Consider the following 14038-nt stretch of genomic DNA (forward strand, 5'->3'; position numbering starts at 1 on the left):
GGTACCTTTTACAGTGTGATATAAAAACCTATGCCAGGCTACAGGGGCTCTTTATAATGGATAACAAACAGTAGAACTGAATGATTGACACTTGTCTGTTTACCTCATGTGTAATGGATGGGACTCAGGGCCTTGCGTATGAGAGGCAAGTGCTCTGCCACTGAGCCGTGGCTCTGGTGCCCCTGGGTAATGTTAATGCTCTTCGTTCTGCATGCCTGAGGTATTTTAACCAGTGTTCAGCATTGAGTGTCTTTATGTAGATATCACTGTACAAGTAGATTTTTGCATCGGTCTCTAGTCACAAATTTAAAAATCTGATTCTGGGGCTTGCTTGAAGTTACACCTAGGAAGTAGGGGCACCGGGGTTTAAGTAGGCACCCTGGCTCCTGTGTCTGCATGACCAAACCCTAGACTAGACTGTTAAGAAATTAAACATGGGCTGCAGAGATGGCTCAGTGGGTAGAAACACTTGTCAATAAGTCTGATAACCTGAGTTGGATCCCCAGGACTAAAGCATTTACCTTAATTGTCCAAGTATTAGTAAACGGGAGTCAGAGATTGAGATAAAAACCTGATACATCCAAAGAACAGTGGAGGAGCAATTGGATGACCCTACTCTCCACATTTCCCAGATCCAAAATCCTGCAAATCTCTCCTTCCTGTGTTCCTCTATCTTCCTCTGAGTTGGCCATAAAACTCTATGATCCATACTGGACAGCTGAACATGAACTCTGCCCACCAAACCAAGGTCTGTCTTCATTGGTGATCTCAGAGTGTCAACAAAAACAAATCTCCTGCAACACCTCTCCCTTTGTCTACAAAAAATGAAAGGGTTTTTAACTCTAACATAATAAAACTATATACAATAAGAGCAACTGTCAAGTAAGAATTGCATGCACAGTGTCTAGACCATCTATCTTTTCTTGGTAAGTCCAAAATTTTGTACCTAATTTGCTTTCTATCATGACTAAGGAAAACTGTAACTATAGCTATATGGTCTTCAACCCCATCAGAGACCCAAGAAGGATGTAATATTATCTGAGTAAGCAGAAAGTGCAGAGAAAGCAATTTCCAAAACTATAGACATGACAGAGACATCTGGCTGCATGGACTGTCACTTCAAGTTTCCTCTGCAACTTTGGGTCATCTGTCTTTGGTCTACAGGCCTAGAATATCTGACAAACTTTTTTGTGAAGCAGGAAATGTTGAAGGACTGTCATGCCTTGTCTTGGCAAAGTTGGGCAGTGTCCTTTTGTGTTCTGCTTGTTCAATTTGGACAGCATAATGTCAGTAGTTGAGGCAAGGGCAATTGTTTTTCTCAGTGGCTAACTTTGCCACAGTGAAAGCAAACTCCAAATGGAGGTTCTCACATGCCTGTCCGTCATCTTCCTTTGAAGTGACTGGTCCTTCCAGGAGAAGGCATGTATCACTGTCATGAAAAGCCTTATGTCATTGACACATTTTAAATGCCATTGTCTATAGATCTCTGATATGTTTGAAGACTATCTATCTATTTAAAATGTATCTGTTTGATCTTGAAAACATACCTAACATAGCTATAAGTTTGTTTATTATACATGACTACTTATCTGTATTTCTTTATTATGCTAAATAGCTTCAAAGGACTAGAAAGTTACATTAAATTCTTAAATATGATGCATAGATACAATACCTTAAACAATAATAGACATATATATTATAACAAAAATTTATATTAACATACAAAAATATTTTAAACAAGAGTAGAAACATAATACAGTATGACAAAATAACCTTAAGTTTTTATCAGTATACAAAACTCCATACCAATGTAAAATATTTGAGCCTAGTAGTTGCTTTTTTAGTTTAAAAGTAGATTCAACAATCTACCCTTTGCTATCATTTCTGGATCCCCTTTTTTCTTTTCAGAAAGAGATCCCTGAAGCTAATCTCCTTTCCTTAGTTTCCTCCCTGATTATGACCAATAACAACTTGCAATCAACCATCCAAATGATAAACAAAAATAATCCACCAAATGACCAAAATCACCCACCCCATCTCTTAGGAATGTGGGAGTCTGTAATAGTTTGAATGTGTTTGACCCCTATAATCCCATAATCTCATAGGGAGTGGCACTATTAGGAGCTGTGGCTTTGTTGGAATGTGTGTGGCCTTGTTGGAGGAAGTGTGTTACTCTGGGGGTGGGATTTGAGGTTTCATATACTCAGGATACTGCCTAGTGTGTCAGTGAGCTTCCTGTTGCCTTTGAGTCAAGATGTAGGACTGTTAGCTCCAGTGCCATGTCTGCCTGCATACTGCCATGCTCCCTGCCTTGAAGGATTGAACCTCTGAACTGTAAGCAAGCTCCCTCAGTTAGATGTTTTATTTATAAGAGTTGCTGTGGTCATGATGTTTTATTTATAAGAGTTGCTCTGGTCATGGTACCATCTTTTCACAGCAATAGAAATCCTAACTAAGACAGCTTCCTGTTCTTAAGATTACTTCCTGTTGTCTGGGGGTTGTGGCATCTTTGGGGACTCTGAGAAAATTGAAATAATGGTCAAGTCCTGGCAGACCTGGGTTTGTCCAGTCTGTTGTGATGAGAAGGTGCAGGGCTCATCTGAAGTCATGGCTGGAGTAGTCTGTGAGGCTGGGCCATCTTAGCTAACGCTTGACATTGCCCAAAGCTGACTTTGGGTGGGGTTTGTCAGCTTACTGGCATTACCACAATCCAAACAAAATTGTCGCTGTTGTGCCCCATCATCCTTCTGGAGGCGTCAAAGGCCACTGTCAGGAATGGCCACGGCTCACTGTAGTCATCAGCGGCAGATCTTGGAGAGGTTGAGGGACCACAAACTATTAAGTACATCCGGGATACACCAATTTAGTTTCTAGTTACCTGCTTCAGATTCAAGCCCGAAATCACACATTGGAAGCTAGATGGAGCCTATTTCTAGAATTTTTAGTACTCTATATGACCATTAATATTATCACAGAAAGTTTAAGTGTGTGTGTGTATATGTGTGTATATGTACAAATCTTATTAATTTTGGGATAATATTTATACCTTTAAAAAAGTTTTAAAGGCTGGGCATTGGTGGCGCATGCCTTTAATCTCAGCACTTGGGAGGCAGAGGCAGGTGGATCTCTGTGAGTTCGAGGCCAGCCTGGTCTACAGAGCAAGTTCCAGGACAGCCTCCAAAGCAGTATAGAGAAACCCTGCCTTGAAAATCCAAAAAAAAAGTTTTAAAGACTCAAAACCAAAGGATTATGAGATTAGTGGCAAAAGAATAGGAATAGTACCTTGGTTTTGTTTTTTCTTCTGTCCTATACCAGGTGGTTCTTCTGAGATAGGAGAGAGATTTTTATTTTCTTTAACAAGCATGCTTGGGTTTAGAGAAGGAGACAGCCACTCTCCAACTCTAAAGCCAGATTTAAGTTTTAATTGTACTGGAACTACAAAAGACCGTTTGCCTTGTATGTCTGTAGAGAACAGCAGAAACACACATTTGGGAAGACCTATGAGATTTTATCCTATTGGAAGTGTGCTGTACCATTAGGCCAGTTGACTCTTCTTCTCGGGGCATTTTCTCTGGATCATTCTCTCGTCTTCTCCAGATGTCTCATTTGTACAGTGGTCTTCAGATTCCTAAGTTGCCTTAGTTGGATGCTTTTATTTTCTTGCAAAGACAAAAACAAAACCCTGCACCAACCCTAATTTTGGGGAGTTTCCCTTTTTGGCATCTAGTAAGTTAGTGTAGATTGAAAGGCCATGCTGTTTGATGAACTAATCAAGAGGCCTTCCTTAATTAAGAGGTCTCTCTTGTTCAAATCTAATTTTTATCAATTTCGATGGTATCCATAGCTTTTCTTCTCCTGTGGAAACAAAAGTTAATTTGGAATCATCTGGTATAAGTTCAGTGGTTTAAATATGAAAAACAACTCTTTCTGCACACTGAAAGTCAATAACTACGGTGAGAGGTTCTGGAAAATCTAAAAATCTAATGATAACATGAGAATAGCATATGTCTGACTTTTGAACAAAATCATAAGGGCTTAGGACCACTTTACTTAATTTTCATGACTATAACCTTCCTTTCCCAATTTATTTGCATCAGGATAGAATGTAGGGTCTTCAGAAATTGGTGTTCTCCATAGAATGTGAAGAAGGATCCAATTAATTTTCCTTATGAACTGAAGTCTCTTGTTTTTGGGGTATCTGTTACTAATATCTCTCCCCAAACTTGCCACAGGCTCTTTGCCAGTGTCCATATGAGGCATGTTCAGCGTTAGTAAAAGGTACCACAATTTCTACTGGGTCTTTTCCTGCTGATTAATGAAGTATTTATTGTTCCTTAAGAGTCAGTTCAGAAATCTTATCTACATAGGTCTTTAAATTTTTACTCTATTTGTGTGGTAAAAATATCTATTCTAGGCCGGGCGTTGGTGGCGCACGCCTTTAATCCCAGCACTCGGGAGGCAGAGGCAGGCGGATCTCTGTGAGTTCGAGGCCAGGCTGGACCGACAGCCTCCAAAACAGAGAAACCCTGTCTCGTAAAACCAAAAAAAAAAAAAAAAAAAAAAAAAAAATATCTATTCTAAAGTATCTTCCCTCTGCATTCTTAAGAACTCCTGTGGGAGAATGCCTAGAAGGTGAAATAACCAGAACACAGTCAAGTTCTGGATCCAAGCGATCCACGTGCTCATCCTGCAATTTCTTTTCTACCAAAGCCAACTCTCTCTCGGCCTCAGCTGAGAATTTTCTTGCACTATTTAAGTCCTTATCACCTTGCAAGTTTTGAAACGAATTACTTAGTGCTTGGGTAGTTAATCCAGTTGCAGGCCATAGTTTGAAAATCATTTAGAGTTTGTAATTGATCTCTTCTGATTTGTATGTTTTTTTTGGTTGAATTTTCTGTGACCCTGTCTTAAATCAATGGAAAACTCTCTTTGTATTTTTTTAAGGAGCAGTTTGTAATCCCCAAGAAGGCAAACATTATTTTACCTTTTCAAGCATTTTTTCCCCTAAGGCATCTGAGCTGAATCAGTTAGTAAAATATCATCCATATAATGGTAAATTACAGATTGAGGAAACTCTTTATGAATTATTTTCAATGGTTGTTGTAGAAAATATTGACACAGGGTGAGGCTGTTTAACATCCTTTGTGGAATAATTTTCCAGTGATACCTTTTAACAGACTGGGACTTATTAGATACTGTGAAGGCAAATTTTTCTCTATGCTGTTTTTGTAAAAGTATAGTAAAAACAGTCTTTTAGATCAATCATTATAATACACCATCCTTTAGGTAATAGAGAATGCAAGGGAGGTCCAGGCTGTGAGGAGTCCATTGGCTGAATTACCTTATTTATAATCTTAACATTCTCCATTTTCCAGGTTCATTTTTAATGATAAATACAGGAGAATCCCAAGGGCTGGTCAGTTCTTCAATATATTGAGCATTTACATACCCCTGTACCAGCTGTTCTAGTTCCTGTAATTTTTCTGATGCCAAAGGCATTGTTCCACCCACACAGGTTTGTCAGCTAACCATTTTAAAGGTAAGGCTGTTGGTACCTTTGAAAGATCAGCAGCTGTTGTACCCTGCTCATGTACAACCTGAAGGGTTGTTGATTGTTTTTTCTAATGCATTTCCATATTTTTATGAGATGCATACTTTGGTATATGGTTTGTTTCTGAGATTGGAGGAATGTTAGTCTGGGTTTTCCATAAATCTGTTGCTATGTGAGCCACATGTGGCTTTAGTCTCCCTGCCTTCCTTTTGGCCCCATTCATTCGACCTATCTTGTAGTATGTTTTCCCTAAAATGAAGTTCCAGTCTGTGGAAGCTGAATATTTACCTCCCGAAGAGGCCAGTCTGGATGTCAAGATTGTGGGGAAGTTATTGTGCCTATGTCTAGTAAAAATTCAATTGCAATGCCATTTATTTGTATTTTTAGCGCTGGTCTCTGATCATTTATAGAAGTTTGCCAAAATATTTGTTTTATGGTCTGTGATGAAAATTTTGTTGTATCTACTGAAGCTGTTCTATCATCCAGAGCAATATTTTTTTTCACAGCAGGCATTAAGTCTTCTAATTGCTCTGAGGACAGGGATTCCCTAGATCTGACAGGGAATGATTGAACCAAATTTGACATTGGGGTCTGTGAGAGGCTCCCTAAGGTGTTTCCCAATGGCAAAGGGTTACCTTGTCTGTCCCTTGTTGACCTGCATTCATTAGTCACACCTTCTGCGTATTCCAGAAGGCTAAGGCCTTCTGTTTGGATTATCTCTAGAAAAATGATTTCCAGGAACTCCTTGCCTACAATCCCCTTTTAGACCTTGTTTACTACTATCAAAACATCTGATCTTTTGACTTTTCTATAATTTTTGGAAATCACTTCTATCCAAGTATCATCATGAGCGTGGGATCTAATATTTTGGCTTCATTCATCTGTTGGTGCTGATCTTGCCTTTAAGGATCTAATTACTCTTTTGCATTTTGAATTAGTACTTAATGAAAGCCAAAGATTCAATTATTATTTGTCTAACTTCTGGATCTGATGTAATTCTATTTTCAGTTGAAGTCAATCTTTGTAAAAAAAAATCAGTGATTCTTTGGGGGAGACATTATCAACAAATGTCCCAACAGCAAGAGACTTCAGTTTATAAGGAGAATTAACTGGATTCTTCCTCACATTGTACAGGAACACCAGTTTCTGGACCTCCTATAAATAAATTGGGAAAGGCTGGTTATAAGTCAGGAAATCTAAGTAAAGTAGCCCTAAACTCTTATGATTATACTCAAAAGTCAGTTACATGCTGTTCATGTCATCATCAGATTTTCCAGAACCTCTTAATGTAGTTACCTAAGAAGTTCCCCCTTGAGAATTCTCAGGTGTCTCACAAGATCTGCTGCTGCTGATAGCAAAAGAAAAACTGTGTGAGGGTAGCCAGCTGTGTGTGTGTGTGTGTGTATGTGTGTGTGTGAGTGTGTGTGAAACTGTGTGAGGGTACCAGCTGTGTGTGTGTGAGTGTGTGTGAGTGTGTGTGTGAAACTGTGAGGATAGCCAGCTGTGTGTGTGTGTGTGTGTGTGTGTGTGTGTGTGTGTGTGTGTGTGTAGGATGTGACAGGCAGCCACACTAGCTCTGCTTGGCCCAGGTGCTTATGCCAGGCCACTCAGGGACGACATGATTGAGGAGCAGTGGTTGTTCCCAGGTGCTTTTGCCATGCTGGAGGGGGAGGGAGAAGCCTGAGAAGCAGATGTGAGGGGAAACCAGGCAGGAGAAGCCCTGGCAGCTAGCATGTGGCGTGGGAGGGCAACAGGGCTGCCTGAATGACAGGGTCAGCGATGAGGTGAGTCAGGTGGCTGCAGCAGGTGGGTGGCTGTGACTGCACTTTCGGGGACAGGCATGCAGCTGCTGTGGGGAGATGGCAATGGGAAAGCTGGTGACCCCCAGTGGTGGGAGTGGTGGCTTTAAAAGCTGCCACCACACGCTGGATACCAGGTAAAGCCTTTACCTTCATTGTCCTGGTATTAACTAAAACCCAGGAGTCAGAAATTGAGATAAAAACCTGATACATCCAAAGAACAGTGGAGGAACAATTGGCTGACCCTACTCTCCACGTTTCCCAGATCCAAAAGCCTGTGAATCTCTCCAAGTCCTTTCTTCTACCTCTCTGTGTCCCTCTGTCTTCCTCTGTGTCCGCTAGAAAACTCTATGGTCCATACTGGCTAGCTGAATGTGAAGTCTGTCCTCCAAGCTAGGTCTAACTCCATTGGTGGTCTCAGAGTGACAACAAGAACCAATTTCTGCAATTATCCTTTGATTTCCACATGCATACTGTGGCGTATGCCACCCTCCAGTGAATAAAATGCATTAATATAATAATAATAATAATAATAGTAAATAATTATAAAAGGTAAAGTGAAACCACAGGGCCAAATTTCAAAGGTCCCTTTGCATCCTTTGGTATCTCTGTAGTTTTATTGTTGTGCCCGAGCTGCAGTTAGCTGTCCTACTGGAGGTGACCTTGGATGGATGAAGGATGGTTGACTGCCTTTGAGGAGGCCGCTGTCATAGAGGAGTGGGGTGCTACCAGAGCTGCAGACTGGACACCAACTGGGTATTTTGCACACCCCACGGCAGTGGTTAACACTCTTCTAGCCTCTTAGGGCTGGCCGCTCTAGCCTTCTTCAGACCCACAGGTCCTCTTCCTGCCTTTAGAAAAAAATCAGAACTTGGCTTTTCTTCACCTCTTTTGAGTCAGCTGGTCCCCCTGTTCCTGACCTCACAGTCAAGTGACTTATGTCTCCCTACCATGCCAGGGCCACCACTCCTTATCCTGGGGACTGCTCTGCCAGCTCCTTTATGATGTTGCGTGAAAGCTACTTCCGGGTGATGCCTTCCCTGCCAATGCCTCCTTCCCCTAATGATTGCTGTCTTCTCTGTGTTCTTTTCCCACTTGACACACTTTGAAGACTGAATTTCATCATTTTTCTTTATGTATCTGTTGTCTATTTTTGTGCTCTGGAAGGTACGGGCCATGACAGGAAGTGCTGTCTGCGTGTTTCCTGGGGAGATGCAAACATCTACTCACTCCAGATGTGGTACCAATGACAGACCAAAGTATCATTCTACCCAAGGCTAGCTTTGTGAGCTAATTATTCTATTGGGCTCGCTTCCAGAGCATGGGTAAGGGGTTACTTACAAGGGTGTGTGGCCTGTGGCCCCTAAAGATCCACACCGCCAAGAGTCTCACCCCAGCATGGATGACAACTTCTCCACCGCTGCAGAGATGGGGTCTCTGTTTCAGTTAACTGACACTGTGTATTCCATGACCTCCCAGACCACATACAGCGGGGCAGAAGTGTAGGTAGGAAGGCGTGGCGAGGACCTCAGATGAGGATCTAATGACCTTTCCCGCCCCACATTCCTGAGAGTCATCAACAGGCCCCGTCCTGAGGGTCACTTGCCCACAGTCACGGTTGCTCTGTAGAAGGCGGTGGTGGCTGGTAACTGGAGGACTGTGTTCTGCAGAGTTGGGCTCTTTGGTTTTATTTTGGCATGACCAACACTTAGGAAGCAGCTTGTCTACAATGATGCTCTGGTAAAAGAACGGGTCAGAGGCAGTCCTGCTGGCCTCCCAGTAAGGACAGTGGTTTGTTTTGCGTCCTTTTGGCTAGACCGAGCGCCTGCTTTTCTGCTCCAACGCCAGTCTTGCTGCAGGTGCTTTTCAAGTGATTGATGTCGAGATCTGCTGATTGCCCTCCATAGCGTGTGTGGGCTTCGCTCATCAGCTGAAGAATTTAGGAGAAAATACCAAGGACTCCAAGCAGGAAGGAATTTTACATCTGGACAGACTTTGCGTTAAGACTGCAACATTGGTATGCCTGGTGGCCAGGCCTGTAATGTCGCATTTCCAGAGGCTGAGGCAGGATGTCACATGTTCAGGATCAACCTAGGTATTGTGGAACGCTGTCCTCTGAGCATGACAGCTGTTACACTCTTCATCAGTCTTAATCTGAGCAGCTTGATTTGAAGACACACCCTCAAATTGGGCCTGTTGATATTTCATTATTATAAACACAATTCTCTGACATGTAATCTCCATGAGGGAGTGACTGAGCCAGACCTGATGTAAGGTTGCCCCCTGCCTAGCTACCTGTCAGCTTGGTGGAATACTATTGGCCCTTACTCCTCATGTCACCTTACCCTATCCTATGTTTCCCATCACCTACCCCAGTCCTATGTAAGTTCCTGCCTGTTAAAATAAATTGAGATCCCGACTCTGACTCAGTGTGTATCTCCCCCCCCCCCCCCCCGTAGCAACTAGTAGGGGGGAGGGTCTGAGTCGTCAACACCCAGCATCCCACTCAGCTCAGCTGCAGGAAGAGACTGACTGGACCAGCCCTTCCCCTGCTCTACCTGCCAGAGGACCGGCAATTCTGCCCTAGACATGTGGCCTCTGGATGTGCTAAATCTGTAGAGTGTGGAAGGTTAGCTGGTTGGGAACTCCATCTCTAGAGCTCTGGGAAAGTTATTGTTAATGCTGGAGTGATTGATTCTACAGAATTATGGCTGTTTGGGGGTCATACTTCCTTAAGTAAGCCCAGTAAATTCAGTGTTTCACCAAGCTAGATATAGGTCTGTGTTTATGCTGTGTTGAGGAGCAGAGAGGTTTGTGTTGCTGTAGTTGATTTTTATTCTTTATTCTTACTCTTTTAGGGTCTTTTGGGGGTCTTCTACCCAGCTCCCAGATAAATCACACATTTGGAGGCTTTTTCTTTCTTATAAATTCCTGGTCTTGGCTTGGCTTGTTTCTCTCCAGCTTTTCTTAACTTAAATTGTCCTAACTACATTTTGCCTCTGGGATTTTTCTTTTTCTTACTTCTGCTCATCTTTTACTTTGATCTGACTCTGTGGCCCTTGACTCCTCCTCTCCTTGTTCTGTCTTGCTCCTTCTTATTCTTCCTGGATTTCTCATCCTATTTATTCTCTCTGCCTGCCAGCCACGCCTATCTGTCCTTCTGCCTTGTTATTGGCTGTTCAGCTCTTTACTAGACCTATCAGGTGTTTAGACAGGCAAAGAACCATAGCTTCACAGAGTCAAACAAATGCAACACATCTTTGCATAGTTAAAAAAATGTTCCACAGCATAAACAAATGTCACTCATCTTAAAATAATATTCCACAACACGTTCTCTAGAAGTCCATGAAATACCAGATAGCGCAGTGAGACCTTTCTTAAAGGGCTTTCTGCTGGGGATGTGTTGATGGGTGGAGGACTGCAGCATCAGCACTTCTGGAGCTCTGGCCTCGTAGCTTATCCTGGAATGTTGGACTTGTTGGCTCCCACAAGCCCACGAGCAAACTCCTTAAAATGAACCCCCCCTCACACACACACACACACCTACACCTCCACTTTCCATAGCCTCCTGATTTCCACTCTGATAATGCTGGCCGACGGTTTCAGTGTGAGGAGAGGGTTACAAGTGGTGTCTCAGTGGACAAAGGGTGTGCCGTGGACGAGCCCTGGTGTGTGCACCTTCGAGCCTCAGCTTGGCCTTACTTACCTTGGGTCACCGTCCACAGCGAGACCCTGGGATGGAGAGGGGAAGGCAGTCGGGCCTCCATGCTGGGTATGTTCATTCTCTGTGTCCAGGGAAGCCTGGAACTGGAGCTCAGTCTGCAGAGGCTGGCGAGGGAAGTCTGAAGGCTGAAAAGGCTGCTTCCTGGAAAGTTTCGTGGAATAGCAAGGGGCTTGACTAGTGAGCTGGAAAAGCATCTTCCAGTTCTGGCCCCGAGGCCAGGTGTGATTGAGCGTGGTGCATGACAGGTGGGCCCTGTGGGATGAGCCTGGCTGCTTCCAGGGCGATGTGGCCACCACAGATGCCGCGGAAGGGCAGGCCCTCTAGACAAGCCGTCTCTCACTTTGGAGTGCATTCTACAGTGGTAGAAATGCTCCAGGTCCCAGAATCGGAGATGGCTGTCTGGGGAGGGGACATTTTACCAAGCAGGCTCATTGTGGCAGGTATGGTTGCAACAATACCATTCGCTGGGGCTCAAGATTTTACGCCCCAGCAGCAGTGAAGTTACAGGGTAGGAGGACAAAGCACATTTTATGTTTTTAAGGGAACCCAGCAATATCTCTGCGATGCCCTTCCTGCCTGAGGCAGTTCACTGGACATCATATCACATTGAACTCTGGGGTGGTTGCTAAGGAAATCACTGTGGAACAGAAGATTAGAATGGTGGTCTCCTGTGTGACTTCAACGTTTGGGAAGCTGGGTGCCATCTAGCTTTTAGGAAGAGTCAGTAAGTAATTGACATTTACTTAGGAAGGGACAGATTTCTTTCCTTCCAGTGTAGATGTCTTATATTCCCAAAGGGTCTAGTTACGAGGCTAGACACATTAAGTTGTTTGAGTTTCTAGCGGTTAGCAAATGGTACTCTTAGGAATGCTTGTAGCCTAGGGCTGCCATTCAAAACAGAGAGAAACTGTAAGGACACCTCCCCCAACCAGCAGCGCCGAGAGAGACTGAATCCCTGCTGTCTGCTGCTGTGGTTATGGCATGGAGGGTGAAAGGAGGCAGGGACCACAGGACAGAGGGATAAGGTGGAAGGTCTACCTTTGCTGAGCCCAGGTGGGGTGTGGGGTTGCAGTCTGTGCTTTCCACATGTTCCAGGTCCCGCTGGTTCTGTGTGTGCTAGTTGACGGACCCAGCATGAGAAGTGCGTTGGGTTGGTGGCAGTTTGGACAAAGTTGCAACCTGAATTCCTTACCTCAGGAGCCCATAGCTTTTGGGCAAAGTTGGTTACCACGGTGACCCTGATGCAGCTTTGATCACAGAAGAGGGGACTTTGCAGAATGTCATCACTTGAGGTCACTGGTAGCCCCACCCTGCAGTAAGGGACACAGAGCCTCATTGCTCCCTGGAAAGCTTCTAGCTCCTTTAGGGAACTGGGTCACTTTGGGCTGTTTTCCCTGTTTCACCACAGGAGTGGGGAGAGAGCCTCTCTCTCCCTTGCTTAGGTCTCCTGGAAAGTCTTCTTGGTCCCACTGCTAGAGAGAGCTGTATGCATGGTTACAAAGATGCCTTCTGAGACACGGGCAAGGAGGCAGCCCCCCCCCCCCGTGACTGTCCAAGTGGAGCCGTGGTTCACGCATGTGGACAAGGACGCAGACCCTTGAATAACTCTGTCAAAGGGACCTGGAAGGACAAAGCTAGGCTGACCTTGAGCTCATAGAAATCCTTCAGCCTCAGCCTCTCAAGTGCTGGGATTCCACTTGGCTGTCCTGTGCCCTCTTTGGAAACGAACCGTATCAGGAGAGCCAGGGTGGGCATAGCATTGCTGCTTCCCAGTCACCTGGTGTGAGTGTCCCCAGTGGTGGGGCTGTGCTGGCCTCCCAGAGCTTGCCCTCCACTGTACCTGTTGTGTCGTGAGAGCTGGCCTCTTGCTTGTGGTAAGAAGAGCTGTGGTCCTCAGCCAGGCCTCCCCCACAGCCTGCTCCAGCAGCATCAGTCCTAGGCAGATGAAACCCCACTTCTCAGCATGTCCCTCATTATTGTTTATAATCAGCCTATTCTGCAAACACGGCAGCTTTTCTTCAAGTGTGACCTGTGACTCCTGGTTTCTGGCCACGGCTCATGGGTTAGCACCAGACGGACATGCCTGCTATAAATACTGCCTGTGTTTTCAATCTAGAAAGCTTGAGTGTGGCTCTGCAGTGACTTGGGCTGGCAGCTACTGTGAGATGAAATCGATGCTCCCAGTATCTTAAGGTGTGGGTCTGGGAATTGGTGCACATGCCTCAGGCAGACCAAGCAGTCATAGAGTTGGGACTCTGGGAGGCAGCAGAAACCCCACTGTCCATTTCAGGAGTAGTCAGGCTTCCTGGAGATCTTGCCCCATGGGAGATGGGTTTCAAGTGAGCCTCCCTGCCAGTTCCACAGAGGCGTGCAGGCGTGCAGCCTGTTGCTTGAGTTTGCACCACTCCCCAGATTTCCCCCCTGTGTCCCCAGCTGGTCTTGAAGGTCTCTGTCCCTTAAGGATTCTGGTGTGAGCACCTTTGGGTGCCTGGAATATTTATAAAGCTCTAAGGCGGCTAGGTCCTGACAGACCTTCTTCCCGCTCCTGAAAGCACGGCTTTTCTTAGCTGCTTGAGCATGGTGGGAGCGAGGACGAGTAAAGCCTGCCTTGCCTGGACAGAGGTGAGAGTTGGTGTGAGTGCAGGAAGGAAATAGAAAATACCAGAGTTATGCCCGAGGGACAGTAAGGGCCCTGGATTCCTAGCACCCATATGAAAACCTGGCTTGCGTGTCTGTAATCCCAGCTGAGGGACAGGTAGACAGGCAGGTCCCTGGCGTCATTCACCAGCCATCCTAGCCAATCACCATTCAAGCCAAGCAGGGAGCCCCAGGTTCAGTGAGAGACCCTGTCTCAGAAAATAACATGGAGAAGGCGATAAAGATCACCTATCACCTGACGACAACCTTTGGCCTCTGCGTGCACATGTGACATGTCTTTACACCCACACAAACACACATGTGCAC

At 44.8% G+C, this 14038-nt stretch overlaps 1 protein-coding gene and 1 long non-coding RNA gene across 2 annotated transcripts in view; one reads left to right on the top strand and one right to left on the bottom strand.

Annotated features, from left to right (window-relative positions):
* Positions 1-14038, top strand: part of Rftn1 (raftlin, lipid raft linker 1) — a 198542-nt gene that overhangs the window by 5969 nt on the left and 178535 nt on the right. The gene's annotated exons all lie outside the window — the stretch shown is intronic.
* On the bottom strand, positions 3288-12296 carry LOC121133279. Its single transcript, XR_005870098.1, has 3 exons — positions 12113-12296; positions 11057-11215; positions 3288-3855 (listed from the first exon to the last, which is right to left on the bottom strand). It is a non-coding gene; the product is annotated as an uncharacterized LOC121133279 (long non-coding RNA).

This window comes from Mesocricetus auratus, unplaced genomic scaffold (assembly GCF_017639785.1).
Source record: "Mesocricetus auratus isolate SY011 unplaced genomic scaffold, BCM_Maur_2.0 Super-Scaffold_100021, whole genome shotgun sequence".
NCBI classification, from domain to species: Eukaryota; Metazoa; Chordata; class Mammalia; order Rodentia; family Cricetidae; genus Mesocricetus; species Mesocricetus auratus.